This window comes from Elephantulus edwardii, unplaced genomic scaffold (assembly GCF_000299155.1).
Source record: "Elephantulus edwardii isolate Elephantulus edwardi_28Jun2011 unplaced genomic scaffold, EleEdw1.0 scaffold00013, whole genome shotgun sequence".
NCBI lineage: Eukaryota > Metazoa > Chordata > Mammalia > Macroscelidea > Macroscelididae > Elephantulus > Elephantulus edwardii.
In genome coordinates, this window is record NW_006399763.1 from 27,637,045 (window position 1) to 27,657,560 (window position 20,516).

The window sequence follows — 20,516 nt, forward strand, 5'->3', positions numbered from 1 at the left end:
AGCTCCCTACATAATATTGGACATACTATAGGCAGAAAATGTCTGAGTAAAGTTAAAGAAAATTGATAGTGTAATGGTGTTTTGGTTGTTGCTAATTGCTCTGAAGCCATGCATACCTTCTCACCAATTTGTGCATCGGCCACATATCATCCTTCTGTAACAACTGGTACTAATATTTGCTCTAGATGAAAAGAAGACAGATTTTCTGATCCTCTGGAACACACACACACACACACACATGCACGCTCATGCATAAACCACCACCACCACCCCCTCTGTTACAAGGACATGAAACTACACAGGTGAAGCAAAGGATTTTTATTATGGCTTTTAATGAATCCAGACCATCATTTAATCTTTTCTTGGTTTGCTAGTTGAGTCGGGATATGAGGAAGATATGATACAAATTTGTTAAGGGAGAATGTCAACAACAGGTAAGTCATCACAAGTCATTACCTCCTAAAGTCTATCATTCCAATGATTTACATTTATGCAGGGTTGGTAGCAAAACATCTCAGCAATTCTAGAGTAGACCTTGTCTACTTTATGGAAGCTTTTGTCACTCTCAGTGAGAACTTCATAAAAAAGTTCTCTGGAGAAGTCAAAATTGAGATTTAGGTAGTATTTGGGTGCTTGCTCTATTTGATTTGATTTATTACATTAATGAAGGTGACTGAAGAGTAAATTGGACATTTTCTCAAGAGAATACAAACATATTAGTACCTTATCATTCTGGAAAACATCTTAGAGTAGATAGTACAACTTTAAGACTTAGTGGGTTAGACTTAGAGTATGGAATTGTGTAAGAAAAACAAAAGAAGGTGTGCAAATACAGGCCAAACAGAATTTCTTACAATAAATGTAATACTCAAGAAAATAGAAATAAAAAGAAAAAAGCCAAAAATTATTCTTCCTATTGAGTGAAGATTTCAAAAGACAGCGTGCGTTGACAAAGTAAAACATTACACTGAAAATGTACAAGGAGCTGAAGTCAGAAAAACAAAAGGGTCAAACATGCTTAGTATTTCTTAAGCTCAAAAAACAGAAACAAATTCAAACCTCGAGTTTCTATAATCGAGGATGCTTTAGGCAGACTACTAAATGATCCAGGAAGTATTAAAAGAAGATGGAAGGAATATACTGAGTCATTATATAGAAAGGAATTGGCAGATACAGAGGAATTTAAAGAAATAACATATGAGCAAGAGCCTAAGGTGATAAAGGAAGAAGTTCAGGATGCTTTGAAGGAAATAGAAAAAAATAAGGCCCCAGGAATAGATGGTATACCCACTGACTTATTTCAGCTAACAAATGTTGCCCTGGACGTGCTCACCAATTTGTGACAAGAAATATGGAGAATAACCACTTGGCCAACTGACTGGAAGAGATCTATATTTGTTCCCATCCCAAAGAACGGTGACCCAACAGAATGTGGAAACTATAGCACAATCTCACTGATTTCACATGCAAGCAAGATTATACTGAAGATTATCCAAAAACAACTGGAACAACACATCAGTAGAGAAGTGCCAGAAGTCCAGAAGTCCAGGCTGGGTTTAGAAGGGTTCGTGGTACTAGGGATATTGTAGCTAATGTTAGTTGGATCTTAGCTGAAAGCAGGGAATACATACCAGAGGAATGTCTATCTGTGTTCTATTGATTATGCAAAGGCATTTGACTGTGTGGATCATAACAAACTATGGTTGACTCTGAGAAGAATGAGAATCCCAGAACACTTGATCGTGCTAATGCAAAACCTATACTTGGACCAAGAGGCAGTCCTCAGAACAGAGCAAGGAAGCACCACATAATTCAATATTGGAAAGCGTGTACACCAAGAGATGTGTCCTGTCTCCATACCTTTTCAACCTGTATGCAGAACAGGTTATCTGGGAGGCTGGGCTGTATGAGGAGAAATGTGGCATCAGGATTTTTGGAAGATCTATCAACAATCTGCTTTATGCAGATGACACAACCCTGCTTGCTGAAACTTAGAAGGACCTGAAGCGCTTGCTGCAGAGGCTCAAGGACTGCAGCCTTCAATATGGATTGAGGCTCAATGTCAAGAAGACAAAGATTCTCACCACTGGACCAATTGACAGCATCAGGATGGATGGTGAAGAGATTGAGATTGTTCACAGCTTTAGTTTGCTTGGCTCCACAGTCAACATTCTTGGCACCAGCAGCCAGGAAATTAAAAGACGTAGAGCGATTGGAAAGTCTGCTGTTAGTGACCTCTCCAAAGTACTGAAGAGCAATGGTGTCTCTCTGTAGACTAAGGTGAGTCTGATACAGGCCCTAGTCTTTGCAATCACTTGTTCTGCATCAGAGTTGGACAATGACTAGGGAGGATAGAAGGACAATCGATGCCTTCAAACTGTGGTGCTTGAATGTACTATGGACTGCTAGGAAAACAGATTCATCCTGGAAAGGGTCAAACCAGGCGGCTCCTTGGAGGCAAGGATTCTGAGGCTCCATCTAACTTACTTTGGACATGTTGTAAGGAGTTACTGTTCCTTGGAGAGTGACATCATGCTTGGTAGGGTGGAGGAACAGAGCAGGAGGTGAAGGCCCTCTATGAGGTGGATTGATTCAGTGTCTGTGGTAATTGGGATGGGTATGTCAGAGACATTGCAATTGTCACAGGACAGAGCAGAGGTTAGGGCTGTTGTCACAAGTGACTCGACAGCACATAACAACAACAACAACAACATTGAGTGAAACGTTAAAAGATGTTATTACTGTAATTGAAAGCATTTGCTATGAAATAAGATCTGCTTCTTAAAAAAAGGTCGCTTTTCCCCCAAATGAATAACAGAAAAGGAGAATGACATCAGACATATCTACAGATAACACTTTAAAAGAAAAAAACATCTTTACATGAATCTATTATTTATAAAAACTAAGTAATTTAATAATTTAATCTCACAGAAGGTTAAATTAAAATAAAATTATGTTTTTCCTACTCCTTTACGACTTTTATTATACATCTGCAATTTGGGATGTAAAATCTAGACAAAGAGTATCTATCTGTCCATAATAAGGAGAGATTTACAGGAGTGCTGATGGTGTAGTCCACAGGGAATTATACTACTAGTCCAGATGATTCTGGTGGTTCAAATTCATCAGAGACTGAGGTAGAAGAATAGGCAGTCTCTTTCTGCATGATTTATAGCCTTCAAAATCTAATAGAAATTTAGAGGTTAGTGGGTTCCACCTCAAAGCAATGAGTGAATCTAGTGTCAAAGGTTTATTTTTCAAAATGCCTTTCCTAGCCATTGTTTAATTGTATATTTTGTAATGAAATATTTACTGTGTTGAGAAGATGGGATTAGGCTGGGATACAAATCCTTCCCTAATAGAGTCCTATAGTAATTCATAGAAGCTCAGTGCTACCTGTTTCTTCCTCTCCCCCTACAAGGCATTCAGCTATGTCTGATCCATTACTCACCAGTCTCTGCAAAGGGCTTGCATCATCCACAATCACTTGAGTCATTTTCATGATTTGTTTGAGTCTTTGAGATCTTTCAGAGAACCACAGAATCCAAGGGACATAGAGGAATGAAGGAATTTGTCAAAGGAGGAACAGTTTATGTCAGAAATCATACAAACCAAGCATTTGGGACATTGTTGACTCCCACCTGTTTGTAACCAGTCTACTACTAATTTTAGCAGAATGAATTATGAATGCTTTGAGTAAATGAAGGAGGGAGAAAGAAATAAGCTTCTTTTACTTTCTTAAAAAGAAGTTCAGATTACTATGAAAACATAGTAAGTGCCACAAATTAATGTGGTAGGTATGGGAAGCCAATACTACATATTTTAATAAACAGAATGCTATTTCAGGTTCAAGCTGGAATTCACCCTGAGGAACCAAGGCAATCCTTAAATGTTTACCAGATTCTTGCATTGTATTTGCTGACGCCTCCCTCCTGAATCAAGGGAAGGTTTTCAATAGAAAGAGCTTGGCTTCATTTGCATTGATTTCTCTTTGTGATTTATTTTCTGATAATTTTCAATAAAGATACAAGGAAGGGGGAATGGGGATCTTCAGTCCAGAACTGCTGGCCCCCTGTTTTTAATGCTCTCTGTTCTATCTTGTTGCTGGTTGACTATCTCATTATTAATAATTATAAAAATACCCTCTGTCTGCAACAGGTAGGCCCTCTACTCCAAGGTCTCACCCTCAGATTTTGAGGAATACATTTAAGGCACAACTAAGGATAGTGTGAATTGGTAAATGCCCTTGTGACAAAAGTGGCCAGAGAAAATAATCTATATTATGTTGTTGTTGTGTTGTTGTTAAGTGCCATTGAGTCTTAGGTGACTCATCGTGATGCTATGAATAAAAGTTTTCGACACTCATGACTTTCATCCTTCTTCAAGGTTCATAAAGTTATTGAAAATTTTGTTTTGGTCTAATGCATTGCTTGTTTTTGTTAATACTTCCTAATGAAAATGAAAAATATTAATGAATACAATATCTAACATATTTAGTATATTGTGTTTACAAATTTTTGTATGCTAAAAATGTGAGAAAATATTTAAATAAAACATGACTTTTGCTAGAATAATTTTTAAAAAGAAACTCCTTAAGGAATCTAGCAAAACACTTTCAACTAAAGATTTTTAGATAGAATCAATGTGTAAACAAACATTATTATTTTAAAATCTTGACTCAATGGGTAGAGAGATCACACTAATATCTGATAGATCAGAAAGTATTCTTTTAATGCTGATATGAATTTGACATTTTAATAAATTATGGCAGATTGATCAGAGAACTTGGTTCGGATCTTCAGGGAATATATAATTAGCTAAAAACAGCAAGTCTTATAATTTCTAAAATTAATATGTTGCTGGACAATATACTACCTAATAATGCATAGCTATTTCCAGGATGATCGCTACAAGCAATGCATGCTATACAAATTCAATTAATGGTTAAGAATTTAGGCAAATAATGATGAATTACATGGATTGAGAATTGAGCCTCAAAAAAATAGAAGGCTTTTGGAGGACAGCAAACAGAAAAGGCTTGTTGTTGTTATGTGCCCTTGAGTCACCTGCGACTCATAGCGACCCTATGTACAACAGCCCTAAACTCCGCTCTGTCCTGTGCCAATCTCACTGTCTCTGACACTCCCATCCCAATTATCCTAGTCACTGAATCAATCCACCTCATAGAGGGCCTTCCTCTCCTACGCTGTCCCTCCACCCTCCCAAGCATGATGTCCCTCTCTAAGGACCGGTCTCTCCTCACAACATGTCCAAAGTAATTTAGAGCCTCAGAATCCTTGCCTTCAAGGAGCCACCCGGTTTAACCCTTTCCAGGACAAATCTGTTTGTTTTCCTAGCAGTCCATGGTATTCTCAATACTCTTCTCCAGCACCACAGCTCAAAGGCATCAATTCTCCTTCTATCCTCCTTGGTCATTGTCCAACTCTCTGATGCATAACAGAAAAGGCATCCTTTTAAAAAACAGTGTCTAGGTACTCACACGCACCCAAGAGGTGTACTGACACAAGAGACTGAAGTAGGGGCTCAAGTATATCAAAGATGAGGATGGCACAGGAGACTACAGACTTCAGACTGTTTTTCATAAGATCACTAAGAGTCATATTTGATTCAATGGCATCTAATGGCAGCATAGTAAATTACTGTATGCTCATTCTAAAATTCATGTATTCTATCAGTTATGCAACTACGTTTGCGGAAAAGCAACTTAGTTTTAATACAATTAAGAATAGTCATAAATGGGATAAATTTTAGGCAACTCTTGTTTTTATCTGAATTATAATATGAAATAGAATAGAATGATGATGGACTAGCAGAAAGGAGTTACACTGCCAACGCAAACTCAGGCAATTCAACTTCACCAGCTATTATGTGACAGAAAGATAGAGAATCTCCTCCTGCACTTGTTCTGCCCACAAAATGCCCTTCAAAGGATATCCAATCATCACAAGTCTGAAAATTCAGGAGCATTTATTAAATTCCACAAGTGGAGACTTTCTCCCTCAGCAGGAAGATGGTAAGGGAAAAAGTCCTGAGCCCACCCCCCCCACCCCCTGCCCCAATTGCTTTTATGGCTTTCCTGGGTGCCACTGTCGGGGCGGGGAGATTGAGATCATGGTTGGTGGGTCTGGGAATCAGTCATGTGGGTTGGCTTTTGATGGCTGGCTACTTTGTCTGACTTTAGTCTTTTTGTGTCACGTAGACACTAGTTAATTCTTTACTTTGCAAGGACAGATAAGACTACCTGGGGCATTTGTGTTTGCCTTAAGCTAAGAATTTTTATGGCCCACTTCTGCTTCTTTTATTAATGGGGGTTTATAAAAAAAAAAACAACAACAAGGGGTTTATGCTGGCCCCTCACACTATGTACAGCCTCTGAAAAGACACACGGAGGGTCAGCTGTGAGCTTGAATCAACAGCTCCTACTTAACAGCATCAGACTGAGTTTTAGAATTTTATGTTATTGATTTTTTAAATGTCTGATTATATTTTTCACCTTTGTATTCCTTATTCCAAGTAAAATTTACTTAAAGCATGTTCATAAAAAGAAAAGTGTAATTTAAGGATAATTCTTCTCTAAGTGTTCTATTATTGACAATGTGTAGAAATAATTTACACTAGGATGGAAGTAGAATCAAAGTTTTTGTTTTATGCCACCTTTCGGATATAAGGCTAACACATGATAAAAAAGTATTTCAAGATTTTTATAGAACATTACAAAGAATTAATATTTTCCATACCTTCAATGGTAGAAGCAAGAGAGATTTTCATTCTAACTTGCAGAGATCTTGTCGTGTTGACAGTCAAGTTGACTGATTCCTACCGTTCTTGAAAAGAATTGATTTTTAATAAGTCAATTAAAAATTCTTCTATATCTAGTACTGCTATAATTTTTAGGAGAAAAAAAATAGTACCAACATAGAAAAACATTGAGAAAAAAAGGAAATAATGTTTTAGTTTCAACATATTTTTTAAACAGGGTAATTTAAATTTCTTTGATTACAAGTGGATTTCTTTCTTTTTGAAAAACTTTTCTTTCATGTTGTTGTTGTTTTGTGTGCCATTAAGTTGAAACATACCTGTAGCTGACTCTCCAGCAAGTTTTCTGAAGCAATAAATCACATAGGAAGAGTTTGCGCATTTTCTTCCATAAAGCAACTGGTAGATTAGAACCCTGTACCTTTGAGATTGTAGCACAGTTTCCTAGCACTAGATCACCTTCCTATTGTTGTTGTGTACTGTAGAGTCAGAACCTATCCATAGCTGAGCCTCTGGTAAGTTTTCAGAAGCAATTAACCACACAAGAAGAAATGGTTCATTCTTCGCCCATGTAGTAGCTGGTAGCCTCAAACTGGGTGCCTTCAGGTTGTAGCGCTGCATCTTGCTGCTTACATTTGCAGAAAAATGTAGGTGGTTCATAGAGTTTCCATGTAATATATTATTATCATTTTCTATATCTTCAATTTCTTATCATAGTTTGTTATAAATAATGGACTAATAATTATTCATTGTTTTTTACTAATGTCTATAGGTAGTCATACAAATTCTCTTCATTTTTCACCGAAAGCTCTTTTTTCTGTTCCAGAATCCGACCTGGATACCACATTTCACTTACTTGTCATAACTTTTTATGTTCCTCTTAGCTTTGGGAGTTTTTCAGACTTTCCTTGTTTTGATGATCTTGACAATTTTGAGCAGCACTGTTCAGGTAGAGGGACAGGTAGGCTGTCTCTCTATTGGAATTTATCTCGTATGTTTTCTTATGTTAGATGGTGGTTACAGATTTGTGGAAGGAAAGTAACAGCAATAAAATATCATAGTATCAGTGGTATTTGTTATTTATTTTTGTTCACAGACCCAAAACTTTTTAGAAGGACAAATTTTATTCTATTACGTGATGAGTCTCCTTGTTAAACTGTAGTGGGAGGAGTCGGGCAAGACAGCCAAATGGGGTGGTTTTTTGCATTGTCTTATTTTTTAATAATTTACGTATATATGATATATATGAGACTTTTGGAAGCAGGAATGATATTGACTTCATAAACAACATGCCTTTTTGCTGATATCATATGGATCCTGATTGAAAGCAAAGACTACCAGATGAACATATTTGTATTTTATTGACTATGCAAAGGCATTTTACTTAATGGATCATAACAAATTTTATCTCAAATTGAGAAGAATGGCAATTTCAGAACACCTGTTGTGAACAAAGCAAGGGAATACTGCATGGTTTAAGGTCAGAAAGGGAGCATGTTAGTGTTGTATCCTGTATGCTGAGCAAATAAGTAATGAAACGAGACTCAATGAAGAGGAGTGTGGCATCAGGATTGTAGGAATACTCATCAACAATCCAGATTATGCTGACTATACAACTTTGCTTGCTGAAAGTGAGAAGGAAATGAAATGTTCCCTGCAGATCAAGAGCTACAGGCTTCAGAAGACAAAAATCCTCACCATAGGCCAACAGTCAACATTATAACAGATGGAGCGAAAATTGAAGCTGTCAGTAATATACTCTTGGTTGGATTAACAAAAATCCTTTGGTAATTGTTGTTGGTGTTGTTATGGGCTATCACGTCATTTGTGACTCATAGCGACCCAATATAGAACACCTATGAACCTTGCTCTATCTTGAGCCAAACTTATTGTCTCTAACACATCTATCCCATTACCCCAGTCACTGAGTCAATCCATCTCATCCAGTGTCTTCCTCTCTTGTGCTGTCCCTCCACACTCCTAAGAATGATGTCCCTCTCCTAGGACTGATTCCTCCTTGCAAAACACCCATAATATATCAGACAGAGATTCAGAATCCTTGCCTCCAAGGAGCAGTCTTGTTTCACCCTCTCTAGGTTGAACCTGTTTGTTCTTCTAAACATCTATGAATACTCTTCTCCAGCACCACAACTCAAAGACATCAATTCTTCTTCTGTCATCATCCTTAGTCACTGTCCAACTTTCTGATGCAATGCAATTAATTGTAAAGACTATGGCTTGGATAACACACACCTTAGTCTGCAGACTGACATTGTTGCTCTCGAGTATTCTGGATGGGTCCTTAAAAGCAGGTTTTCCCAATGCAATTCATCTTTTCATTTCCTGGCTGCTGGTACCACAAGTGTTGATTGTGGAGCCAAGCAAATTGAAGTTTGTTGATTGTTAGCAATCTCAATCTCTTAGCCATCTATCATGATCCTGCCAAATGGCCCAGTGGTGAGAATCTTTGTTTTCTTGATGTTGAGCTTCAATTCACATTGAAGAATATGTTGTTGTTGTTGTTATGTGCCGTTGAGTCACTTGCGACTCACCGCGACCATATGTATAACAGCCCTAAACTCTTCTTTGTCCTGTGCCAATCGCACTGTCTCTGACACTCCCATCCCGATTATCCCAGTCACTGAATCAATCCACCTCATAGAGGGCCTTCCCCTCCTGCGCCATCCCTCCATCCTCCCAAGCATGATGTCCTTCTCCAAGGACTGAACTCTCCTCGCAACATGTCCAAAGTATGTTAGACAGAGTCTCAGAATCCTTGCCTCCAAGGAGCCACCCGGTTTAACCCTTTCCAGGACAAATCTGTTTGTTTTCCTAGCAGTCCATGGTATTCTCAATACTCTTCTCCAGCACCAAAGTTCAAAGGCATCAATTCTACTTCTATCCTCCTTGGTCATTGTCCAACTCTTTGATACATAACAAGGGATTGTGAAGACCATGGCCTGTATCAGACACACCTTAGTCTCCGGAGAGACACCATTGCTCTTCAGTACTTTGGAGAGGTCCCTAACAGCAGAATTTCACATGGCAATGCGCCTTTTAATTTCCTGGCTGCTGGTGCCAAGACTGTTGACTGTGGAGCCAAGCAAACTAAAGCTGTGAACAATCATTTAACCATCCATTCTGATGCTGCCAATTGGTCCAGTGGTGAGAAACTTTGTCTTCTTGACATTGAGCCTCAATCCATATTGGAGGCTGCAGTCCTTGACACTTTGCAGCAGGTGCTTCAGGTTCTCTTCTGTCTCACCAAGCAGGGTTGTGTCATCTGCATAACGCAGATTGTTGATAAATAGTCCACCAATTTTGACCCCACATTTTCCCTCATAGATCCCAGCCTACGGATAATCTGTTCTGCATATAGGTTGAAAAGGTATGGATATAGGCTATAGTCTTTGACATTCTGGAACAAATGCCTCAGGTCTCCTCAGTTTCAACAAGCAAGGTGGTATCATCTGCATAATGCAGGTTGTTGATGAGTCTTCCTTCAATCCTGATGTCATATTTCTCCTCATGGAGCCCAGTCTCCTTGATGATCTGTTCTGCATGTAGATTGAAAAGGTATGGAGATAGGATGCATCCCTAATTGCTTGCCATATACTGAATTGCTGCACAATGATCAAGGATGACAGAAGAATCAATGTCTTTAAGTTGTGGTGTTGGAGAAGAGTATTAAACATACTATGAACTGCCAAGAGAGCAAACAAATCTGCCCAGGAGAGGGTGAAACTAGACTGTACCTTTCAGGCAAGGATTTTAAAATTATATCTCACAGATTTTGTGTATGCTGCCAGAAGAGAGCAGTCCTTACAGAAGAACATAATGGTTAGAAAGATGGAATGTCAGTGCAAAAGAGTAAGACCCCAGATAAGATAGATTGACACATTGACTGTGGCAACAGGGGTAAATGTGTCAAAACCAAGAATATTGGCTCAGGATAGGGCAAGTTTCAGGGCCATTGTTCATAGGGTCTCTATGAGTAATTATTAACTCGATAGCACATAACGACAATAATATACTATTATATGGCCTATAAAATCTATACTCTGTATAAGGTAGAAACCTTTATAGATGAAAAATAAATGTTAGAACTCTGGAGTCTGTGTGAAGTTACACTGCTAACACAAAGGCAATGTTTGTTTGGTGGTTAAAATCTATGAATGACTTTGTGGCAGAAAGATAAAAATTTCCTCCTTAGCTATTTCTATCCTTAGAAACCCAATGGAGGGTTAGTTACAATTCCATTATAGCATGTTGACAAAGATAGAGAAAAGGAGAGATTGGAAAATGATAACAGTGTACATTGTCCAATGTTGAAAACTTGTAAGACCTAGTAAAACTATGCACTCAGATTGATGTCTAGCTGTCACTGATTCTCTTTATCTATGTGATAGAGTTTTAAGTAAGCTGATCCTCAAGTGGGTTTTAAGAAGCAGAGTAAATCATATGTGCTCTTTCACCAGCTGAGCTCCTGGTGGATTAAAACTGTCTACTTTGCATTGGGAGTGCAATTTCTTACCACTATGTTTCATTGACTATATAAAGGCATTTGACTGTGTGCATCACAGTAAATTTGGGCTAACCTTAAGAAGAATGAGAATCCCAGAATACCTGGTTGTGCTCATGTAAAACCTGTACTTGGACCAGAAGACAGTCATCAGAATAGAGCAAGGAAATGCTGTATGATTCAAAATCAGGAAAGGAGTGTGTCAGGGATGCATCCTGTCTCTACTCTTTTTTCAATGAAGAACAGATTGTTCAAGATGCTGCATCAGGACTGAAAGAAGACTCATTAAAAACTTGTGTTTTACAGATGACACAACCTTCTCTACAGAAATTGAAGAGAGCCTGAAGTAGTTCCTGCAGAAAGTCAAGAACTATCGTTTGAAATATGGTTTGAAACTTAATATCAAGAACATAAAGATTCCTACCCATGGGCCAATACACAACACCTTGATAGATGGAGAAGATATTGAAATTGTGAGTAATTTTAGCTTAATAAGTTATAGATGTCGGATCCAAATTGTCTCTAGATGTCAGTAAAGAGAATAAGGTGTGCCTCATCCAGGCAATAGTCTTTGTAATTACTTGTTGTGCATCAGAGAGTTGGACAATGACTAAGGATGACAGAAGAAGTATTGATGCCTTTGAGTTGTAGTCCTGAATATATACCATAAGCTTTCAAGAAAACAATTCTGTCTTTGAGAGAGTCAAACCAAGTTTCTCCTTGAAGGCTAGGATTTTGAAGCTCCATTTCATATACTTTGGGCATGTGGCTGAGAGGGACCAGTCCTTGGAGAAGGACATCGTGCTTGGACAGGTAAAGGGATGGCGCAGGATAGGAAGACCCCAGATGAGATGAATTGACACCATAACTGGATAATGAAGGTAGGTATGACCAAGTCAGCGAGACTGGCTCAGGACAGTGCAGGCTACACAGCTGTTGTACATAGGGTTGCTATGAGTTGCAGGTGACTCCATGGTACATAACAACAGCAACAACAAAAGAATCCAGAATCAACACTCTTAGTACCAGCAGTAAAAAAAAAAAAATTAAAAAAAAATCAAAAGACAGATTGCAGTAGGGAAATCTACTGTCAAGAGATTAAGGTGTGCCTTTTCCAGGCCATAGTCTTCACAATTACTTGGTATGCATCAGAGAGTTGGACAATGACCAAAGACGACAGAAGAAAAGTTGATGCCTTAGAGCTATGGTGCTGGACAAGACTCTTGAACATATACCACAGGCCTCTAAGGGAACTTACAGATATGCCTTGTTGTTGTTATGTGCTATTGAGTAGCTTGCAACTCATAGCGACCCTATGTACAACAGCCCTAAACTCTGCTCTGTCCTGCATCAATTGCACCTTCTCCAATACACCCATCCCAATTACCCCAATCACTGAATCAATCCATCTCATAGAAGACCTCCCCTTCCTCCACTGTCCCTCCACCCTACCAAGCGTGATGTCCCTCTCTAAGGACTGGTCCTTCCTTACAACATATCCAAAATATGTTAGATGGAGCCTCAGAATCTTTGCCTCCAAGGAGCCGCATGGTTTGACCCTTTCCAGGATGAATCTGTTTTCCTAGCAGTCCATGGTACCCTCAATACTCTTCTCCAGCACCACAGCTCAAAGGCATCAATTCTCCTTCTATCCTCCTTAGTCATTGTCCAACTTTCTGATGCATGACAAGTGATTGCAAAGACCATGGCCTGTATGAGATGCACCTTAGTCTCCAGAGAGACTATTGCTCTTCAGTACTTTGGAGAGGTCCCTAACAGCAGACTTTCCCATCGCAATACATCTTTTAATTTCCTGGCTACTGGTGCCGAGAGTGTTGACTGTGGAGCCAAGGAAACTAAAGCTGTGAACAATCTCAATCTCTCCAACCATCCATCCTGATGGTGCCAATTGTTCCAGTGGTGAGAATCTTTGTCTTCTTGACATTGAGCCTCAATCCATATTGGAGGCAGATATAAGATATCAGATCAAGGGTGGGACAACGGGAGACGGATGTTGAAGGGAGTGGGTAGAAGTGGATGGGTATCCTGGTGGGTGGTGGAGCAGGGAAATAAGTGAGAAAAGACATGTGCGCCAAGAGCAGTGACAACACTGATATGAATGGTTAACTCTACAATAAGGGATATATCTTTCACTTTTCTGTAAAATGCTGGTCTGTCTGATACTTCTCTAAATCTGAACATTTAGATTAACACAGACTAGGAAGAAGGATTGGCTATCCACTTCTGAAATAGCAGGCCTCTGAAAACCCTATGTACAGCTATGTCTTAGAGAGGGTAAAACAAAATTGCTCCTTGGAGACAAATATTTTTAGGCTCCTTCTCAATTACTTTTGGCATGTTGTGAAGAGGGACCATTAGTGCAGGAAAGGAAGACACTGAATGAAATGGACTGACACAGTAACTGGGACAATGAGTTGTGTCAGAAACAGTGAGATTTGTTCAGGATAGAGCAAGGTTCAGATCTATTGAGCCTAGAGTCTCTGTGAGTCATTGCCAACTTGATGGTACATAACAACAACATAAGCCTCTAGAGCTCCCACAGAAACTGTTGTTCAACAGAATAAGAGAACATTGCTTAGTTAAATTTTTTTTTAAAAAAGGAGTACATCAGAGATGTATCCTTTCTCCATTCCTTAGACTTTATGAAGAAAAATGTGGCATCAGAAGTGGAGGAAGATACATCAACAACTTGCGTTTTGCAGATGACACAACTTTTCTCATTGAAAATAGGACCTGAAGTGCTTGCTGAAAAAGACCAAAGACTGAAGGCTTCAATAAAATTACATCTCAGTAACAAGGGGAGGGGGAAATCCTTACCACCAGGCAGATAGGCAACATCATGATAGAAAAGACTGAAGTTGTTATGATTTCATCTTGCTCAGATCCACAATAAATTAGGTTGGCACTAGTGGTCAGAAAATCAAAAGATGAATTTCACTGGGAAACATTGGTTGTCAATGACCTCTCAAGATTGCTAAAACACAATGATGTCAGTCTGGAGACTCAGGCATGCCTGATTCAGTCCATGGTCTTTTGAATTGCTTGCCACACATTTGATGACAACAGCAGAACTGTGGTGCTGAAGAAAAATATTGAAACTATCATGAACTGCCAAGAGAATAAACAGATCTGCACCAGAAAGGGTCAAACCAGGTTGCTTCTTAGGTGAGGATTATGAAACTCTGTTTCACATATTTTTGATGTGTTGTCAGGTGGGGCCAGTCTTTAGAGAAAAGGTATTATGCTGGGAAAGGTAGAAGGTCAGCACAAGAGAGGAAGACTCTGGATGAGATAGATTGACACAGTTACTGTGGCAATGGGCCCAGGTGTGTCAGAGAGACTGTGGTTGACTCGGGATAGGGCAGGGTTCAGAGTTGTTGTTCCTAAGGTCAATATGAGTTGTAGGTGACTCAAGGGCACATAACAACAACAGATCATAGCGTAAAATACGTTCCTTTATTTTACTTTTCTTTTGTTTTTAACATGATGTGCCAGTAAATTAAGTGAGAATTTCTTGCCTTTTGCAAGCATTTATTGGTACTCTTTTCTGAGATTCAATATTACTTTGTTATGCCTTTATTATAGCACTTGAATCAATCTATTATAATTATCTACTTGTGTCTGTTATCTCCTATGAGAATAAATTCTTTGAAGGCATGGGTTGTTTCTCCTATTCATTTTTCTATTCCCAGTACTCAGCATATTTCCTGACTCATAAGTAGTCACAAAATGGTTCTTAATTGATTAAATAAACAAAGATTTTTTTTCCAAGTAGAATTATAATACGTGTTCTTTGTGGGCATTTAATGCATGATTTTAATAGGTTCATATTCTTTTAAATTGTGTGATTTTTAAAATCATCTACTGACTTAAATTGTGATTCCTCTTGGTTTTAATCTTATTACCTCAACTATTTCCACTAAAATATTTATTATTTTTTTAAGATATAAAGTGGTAATTTTAGAAATACAATCTTAACATATAAGTGTTTGATTAAACTTAAATATAACATCCTTTATTTGTGATTTCTTTGAAATTTAGCACTTTTTCAGTATATTAGTGGTAATTAAAGCTTTGACTTTTAAGGGAAAGATCAAAGGTTCAAACTAATCAGCTACTCTACTGCAAAAAAAAAGATGAAGTAGGCTTCTTCCATAAATATTTACGGCCTTCAAAATCCTACTTGCAGGTTTACTTTACCCTAAGTGATAGAAGGTGAAAAGATTGAGATCGTTAACAGCTTCAGCTTCCTTGGCTCCACAATCAACACTCTTGGTATCAGCAGCCAGGAAATCAAAAGACTAATTGCTATGAACATTGTTGTACAAATCTCTGTGTCTCAGTTCTTATTTTCTCAGGGTATATTCCAAGCAATGGCATATTTGGGTTATATGGAATGACTATATCTAGGACAGCATTATCCAGCATAGCAAGAATACGGAAACAGCCCAAATGCCTAACAAAAATGGGATAGAGTGATAAATTATGGTACATTCACACAATAGAGTACTACACAGCACAAAAAAGCAATCATTTTGTAAATTACTATCTAACATGGGAGGGACTGGATAGCATCATGCTAAGTGAACTAACTCAGTCTCATGATGACAAATGCTTTAGAAGACCATTATTGTAGAACATGTACAAGGATCCAAAGAGGGGTGGGCGTTCTTAATCATAGGATCACACAGTTTGGTGGATTGAAGGAGGGATGGGCAGGTGAAAGGGGAAAGATCCTGTGTGGAAAATGACATACACAAATTTCGTGAACTTTGTATGTAAACCAGTATAAAGAAAACACACTGAAAAACCAACAAAATAATACAGAATGAAAGTTTTCAATTTCCCAAACTTCTACTGGCATAATAAAGAATTATAAAGTTAAAAAAAAGAAAAGACTAATTGCCTTGGGAAAATCGGCTGCCAGGGATCTCTCCAGAGTACTCAAGAGCAATGATGTCAGTCTGGAGACTAAGGTGTACCTGATCGAAGCCATAGTCTTCATAATTACTTGCTATACATCAGAGAGCTGGACAATTACCAAGGATCACAAGAAGAATTACTGATGCTTTTGAGTTGTGGTCATGAAGAAAAGTAATGAATATATCATGGACTGCTAAGAGAACAGGTTTGCCTTGGAGAGATTGAAACTAGTGCAAGAAAGAAAAATCCTCGATGAGATGGACTGACTCAGTGACTGGGGTAATGTGAGTAGGGGTGTCGGAGACAATGAGGTGGCTCAAGAAAAAACAAACACACATGCACTGAATTCAGAGCTGTTGTGCATCAGGTCTCTCTGACTTCCAAGCAATTCAATGGCACCTACCAAGTGATAACTATGTGTCAGAATTGATTCAGTAACACTGGGTTTTGGTTTGAATGGGTTTTGAACGGGAAAGAAAGAAAATTAATATGATCAAAGTAAAAATCACTTTTCCTATTTTCTCAACAATGATGACATAAAGCTTTAAGCAGAGTATTGGTTTGCAAACAAGATACTGTATTTCCTAAGATACTTTAAAGTGAGCGTTGATCTATTGCTTTTTTTTTTTCAAATTTTTTATAGGGATTTGATTGGAAATTTACAAATAAATTAGTTTTCACTCATTTATACAGATTTTTCCCATGTTCCCCCTCCCATCATTCCTTAAATCATGTCCTCTTGCATCTTTTTAGTAGTATTACTCATCATGGCTTAATCATCTATTTTTTTCAGAGTGACTTTCCCTTCATCTCTTTGATCTATTGTGTTTTGCCTCTTATTCATCCAAACAGAAACCCAGTACTGTCTGTATACTTTAAGAATCTTTCAGTGGTAGACTATGATTATAAAATTCAAAAGGCAGCTATACAAAAGCTTTATGTGTTCAATTTGCAGATAAATAATTGCCACAAAGACAGAAATTCTCAATTATTTTTTATGTCTCAGCAGTGTTCTTGATTATCTTTCTCTCTGGATATATATGTTGTTGTGTACTGTCCAATAGAAACTGATCCATAGCTGGTCCTTGAGTGCACTTTCAGAGGTAGTAAATCACTTCGAAGGTGACTGCCCAACTTTCTCCTGCAGAGAAGCTGGTAGATCCAATTCTCATATCTCTGTGCATATGGCATTGCTTATTTGCCAATGAGTTAGAATTGACCCATAACTAACCCTCCAGTGGTTTTCAGAGATAGAAAATAACACAGAAATCACCCATCCTTTTTCCACAGAGCAGCTGGTGGATTTGAAACATGTTCCTTTGAAATTACAGCAGTTATATATATACACACACACATACACGTGTGTGTGTGTGTGTGTGTGTGTGTGTTTATGCTGTACTTAGAATACATTCTACCAAAATTAATAGCAGACTCATTACTAAAAGGTGAAGTCAACAGTGGCCCAAATGTTTGATCCTTTTATTTTTTTTTTGGGGGGGAAGGGATCTTCCATGATTGCTGATATCAACTGTTTCTCCTTCATGCAGTTCCTTCACTGTTCTACATCCCTTGGGTTCTGTGGTTAACTTGAAGGTCTTATATAAACTGAAACTCATCAAGGAAATGACTCACCTGTTAGAGTAAAGCAGGCTGGTGTTACAGAGACTGTTGAGAAATGAGTGAAGATGCTGTAAACTATCAGTTGCTCTGCAGCTGGATGTCATGTCTCAGGAGAGGGAGATTCTCAAAAGTGTGCATGAATTGAACTTTCATGACATTACATAGGACTATGCAAAGGCATTTGTGTGGATCACAGCAAACTGTGGTTAACATTGAGGAGAATCAGAATTCCAGAACATTTGATTATGCTTATGCAAAACCTATACTTAGACTGAGAAGCTGTCATACAAACAGAACAAGGGAACATTGCTTAGTTTAAAATCAAGTAAGCAATGCATCAATGATACATGCTTTTTCTATATCTTTTTCAATCTATATTTGGAACAGAAGTCAACAACTCAGTAGTACTTTATTTCCCTGATCCCCAAGTCAGCATTTTTTCTTCACTTTTTCTTACATCCGTGAATGCTAGGTCAACAGTGCCAGTGTAATACATCCAAATTCCACCTTCTCTGTCATTTAGGGTGCTGGATTTTATGAATTAGACTGTGGCATCAGCATAGAGTAAGATTCATCAACAACCTGATATAAGCAAATGACACAACCTTGTTGGTTGTTCACGTCTGAGGAGGACCTGAAGTATTTGCTGCAGAAGGTCAAGGACTGCAGCTTTAAATACAAATTGTGATTCAACATCAAGAAAACAAAGATTTTTAACTACTGGGTGAATTGGCAGCGTCATGACAGATGAAGATACTACATTTCTTAACAATTTCATCTTGCTTGGAACCACAATCAATACTCTTATCATCAGCAGTTAGAAAATGAAAAGATGAGTTGTTTTAGTAAAGTTTGTTGTCAAGGACCTTTCCAGAGTCTTTCCAGAGACAATGCTGTCAGTCTAGAGACTAAAGTGTACCTGATCCAAGCCATGATTTTCTCAATTGCTTACTATGCATCTGAGAACAGGACAATAATTAAGGTTTGTCGGAGAAGAATTGATGTCTTGGAATTTTGATGCTGGAGCTGAGTATTGAACATACCATGAGCTGTCAAGAGAACAAACGCGTCTGTCCTGGAAAGGGTGAAGTTGAGGGGCTTCTTGGAGGCAAGGAATTTGAAACTCCATCTTATATCTCACATACTTGGAGCATGTTGCCAGGAGGGACCAGTCCTTGAAGAAGGACATTGTTCTTGAAGGATAGAGGATCAGTGCAGGAGAAGATAACCTTGGATAAGATGGATTGACACAATGACTATGGGAGTGGGGACAGGAATTTCAAACACAGTGAGACTGGCTCAAAATAAGGATTGGTATGAATAGTAGTTGACTTGAGGACATATAACAACAGTCAGATGAGGCTTGTATCTCATCCTAATTCTATCTCCCTAATACAAGAAATGCTTTATTACAAAATAAAAAGTTAATCACTATACTTTCAGGGATGGGAATTCTGTGATATTTACTGCCTTTGAAAACCCTCTGGAGGGTCATTTATGGGACGGTTCAGACTCAAGTGAACACACAGTAACTTCAAATTAGTATTCTGAGGAACAAACTCTCCCTTCTTTGGAGTATTATTTCTACTGAAACCTTCAGCACCTGCATCGATAAACAAATCCAATCCGAGGAAGCCATCAACTGAGGCGACCAAAACTAACTCATAACATCAAACAGCTTCTCTTCATCATGGGTTGTTATAATCTCAGCCCCAGCCATCTGTAGTTAGGTTCAATTACAAATCAGCAGCAAGGACAGGATACCATATTTCTTCCTGCATTCCAGACTAGCTAGTCTCATCATTCAGTCTTAAGCCTAAAGAGGAGTTCAAGTCAACAAGCGAGTAGTACTTTATTTCCCTGATCCCAAGTCAGCATTTTTTCTTCTCATTTTCTTATATCTGTGAATGCTAGGTCAACAGTGCCAGTGTAACAAACATCCAAATTCCACCTTCTCTTCATTGCTGTGTGCTTCTTACTTCTGCTCCAATGTGAACACAGGTGTCATAAGCATGCATATTTACTACATCCTTTAACTTCAAACCCCTGAAAGGGTCTCTGATGTATTAGAAGCCAAAAGACTTGTTCCAATTTTTGAAAGTCTAAATCATTCCCCCCACTCCTTTAGCATACTTGCAAATAAAAAATTTCTTCATTCAAAAGTCCAAGATGAATCTACAAATCCATTCAAATCTTTTCAGAGTATAGAGTGGGGCTTAATTTTCTCTAAGGTTCGTACTAAGTTCTACTGTTTCCAAAAACATTTGTCCAGAGCAAATCTTCCCTTTTTCGCATATCCAGTTAAGCACTAGCTGAAGTTGGTTTACATTCTTCCTCTAAATAAAATGTACCCCATCATCAAAACATCTAGTATTTGCTGTTATGATATATCTTACTATATCCGTGAGATTAAATGAAGAAAATTTTTAATTATTTTTTACAGCATATCTTAACATTTGTCCTTCATATTAATTTTTATAATATAATTCGATGTAAAAGTTATTGTATGTTTTTATAATATATCTTGAAATGACAGTACTTAGTGTTCATTTTAACAATATATCTTAACTTTGTAACATAGCAGGACCATCAGTATCCATCAGAGTATATCCACATAAGTACATAGACTGTAACAAATCTCATCTTTTTTTTT